Source organism: Galeopterus variegatus, unplaced genomic scaffold, assembly GCF_000696425.1.
Source record: "Galeopterus variegatus unplaced genomic scaffold, G_variegatus-3.0.2 Scaffold850, whole genome shotgun sequence".
In the NCBI taxonomy this organism is placed as follows: Eukaryota; Metazoa; Chordata; class Mammalia; order Dermoptera; family Cynocephalidae; genus Galeopterus; species Galeopterus variegatus.
Window position 1 is genome coordinate 477,195 of NW_007726961.1, and position 2,825 is coordinate 480,019.

Sequence of the window (2,825 nt, forward strand, 5' to 3'; positions counted from 1 at the left end):
TTCCTGCATTTCATTTCCTCTTCTAGAAAGTGGTCAGAATGTGATGTACCTGGCCCACCTGTGAGGCTTAGGCGAGAAAAGGTATGTGAGGGCACTTCCCAAACTGTAAAGCACTGTAAAAATCACTCAGGTCACCAAAGCCATTCTTGGCTTTGGGAGGCCTCTGAGTCCTGGGGGTTGCAGAGGGGAAATGGGGAGGGAAGGAGTTATCAGCTGTGCAGCATCTGGCATCCAAGCTCTTTCTTTAAATAAACTTGGAAATGAAGTCAAATCAGAAAACAAACAACACGGNGCTAAAATAAGAAACAAGTGAAATTAATGTTAATAGATTTTATTTAACCCAATATATCCAAAGATTATCATTTCAACACATACTAAAATTTTTAAAAACCTTAATGAGATATTTTATGTTCTTTTCTTTGTATTACGCCTTTGAAATCCAATCCGTCGTTTACATTTACAGCACATCTCAGTTCTGACCAGCCACATTTCAGGGCACAGTAGCCACGTGGCCAGCGGCTGCTGGGGTGGACAGCGGAGTCCTACAGCGTTCTGCACAGTGTGGCCCACAGGCCAACAGCATGGGCCTCACCAGGCAACTGGTTAGAAATGCAGAATCCCAGGCCCCAGACCTACTGAGTCAGAGTCTGTATTTGGAGATTAGGTGCAGAGTGAAGTCTGAGGAGCTCTGTGAAGGGCCCGGGGGAGTAGGATGAACACTTATGGAGCATCTGCCTTAGGAGCCTTCCACATGGGGTCTCGTGATTCCCCAACAACCCATTCTCAGGAGAATTATCATCCCCACAGAAACACAGGAAAGCAGAACCTCAGCGAGTTTAACTTCCCACAGCCGTCAAACTTGGGTGTAGATTAGAGCCAAGATTTGTGTCCTCTACAGAGAGCTTCCTCAGGTGAGACCTTGGGGAAATCCTTTGTGCTCAAATCTCTCAGTATTTCCTCCATGACCACCCAAAATGGCCCCAGTCCCAGTGTCCTGGTCCCTTCAGTGCAGGTCAATGTTTTCAAGCAGAAAGGTGTGGTGACCAAGGGCAATCTCTTCATACTGAGCCAGAGCTGTGAAGAGAGGAGAGGCCGAGCAGGGAGACCTAGAAGGCGCTGAGTTCCCTGTCCTTGTGCACTAAAGACAGCTGACATTCACGGGGACTCTCTGTGCGCCGGGCCCTGTGCTCACAGCTTTGTCCTCCTTTAACAACACCGTCAGGTAGAACGTTACTATCCCCTGATACAAATACGTACACGGAGGCTCAGAGCGGGTCACACCCTGGCGGGCAGCAGAGCTGGCTTTGGCACCAAAGTCCAGATGGTTCCAGAGCCGGAGTCCAGCTCCTGCCTCACCACTTCTTCTCACACAGACCTCCCAGGCCTACCTCCTGTCACCTCTGCTCTCGGCTCCATTTTTTGACATTAAGTCAGTTCCTGAGGGGAATCTGCTGAGTTAAGCTCCTCCAGTAAAAATCTTTCACCAAGATGATGGCGGGGTTGTTTTATAGATGAGCCTTGACACCTGCAGCTATTTCCATAGAGCCAGCTGGACTTTAGGGGCTGAGAAGGCAGATCATCAGTTAGCAGCTCTGGAGCCGAGTCCTGGGCATAGCAGCATGGACAGCTCGACCTTCCTGCATTTCATTTCCTCTTCTAGAAAGTGGTCAGAATGTGATGTACCTGGCCCACCTGTGAGGCTTAGGCGAGAAAAGGTATGTGAGGGCACTTCCCAAACTGTAAAGCACTGTAAAAATCACTCAGGTCACTAAGGCCATTCTTGGCTTTGGGAGGCCTCTGAGTCCTGGGGGTTGCAGAGGGGAAATGGGGAGGGAAGGAGTTACCAGCTGCGCAGCATCTGGCGTCCAAGCTCTTTCTTTAAATAAACTTGGAAATGAAGTCAAATCAGAAAACAAACAACACGGAGAGCATAGTTGCAAGGCAGTGTGGACAGAATAGCTTCTGAAGGGAAGATACAGCATCACTCCGTCTGTACCTTCCTGTCCCCTTTGCTTGCATCAGTCAGGGGGAAAGATGCCGTTTCCATGGTGGAGTGGGAGCTCTTCACAAGACAGCTAAAATTTCTCCCAAGAAGCAGTTCTGGCGCATTGACCTCAGCTTGTGACCAGAGTGAGAGAGCAAGTCTCCTCCACCCTCACAGGGGAGAAAAGAAAGAACAGCCCATAACCATGGTTCTCTCTCTGTCCCAACTGCATTCTCAGGACAGAAGAGCCCCCAAATTCTACCTCTTTGCCTAAAATAATCCATGGAAGTTTCTTGTCTCCTGGTTTCTCCCATAAATATAAAACGAGAAAAAGAAAAAAAGGCTAAACAGTGCAGAGGGGTACAATCATGTTGCTAGCTAACATTTCTAGGGAATGAGCTTGCTACGTGCTGGAGGTGACAATCTGGGAGGAGTGTGCTATTGTTACCCCCATTTAGCTAGTGAGAAAGCAGAATAAGGAACTTGCCAGAAGTTACCCAGTTAGGATATATTCAAGTTGGGATTCGAATGCAGGTGATCTGAGCCCAGGACCCAAACTCAGTTCTCCTCCCAGCGCAAGGAAGACAAGTTTACCTGGAGAACTTTGCTGACATAAATTCACAGGAGGGCTGCCTGTCCTGGAGCCACGTAAGCTATGCACTGTCTGCGCTCAGCACTCCGGGCCATTGCCTCTCAGAGCCTGTCACAGAGTTGGCATGCAATAGGTGCTCAGTGAATGCGTGAATTAAGAATAATCTAAGTATTCTAGACTTTTGATGGGACATAAAGAGAATTAACTCTGAAATCAGAACAAAACCAAATTCCCTGATTCATTCCCCAG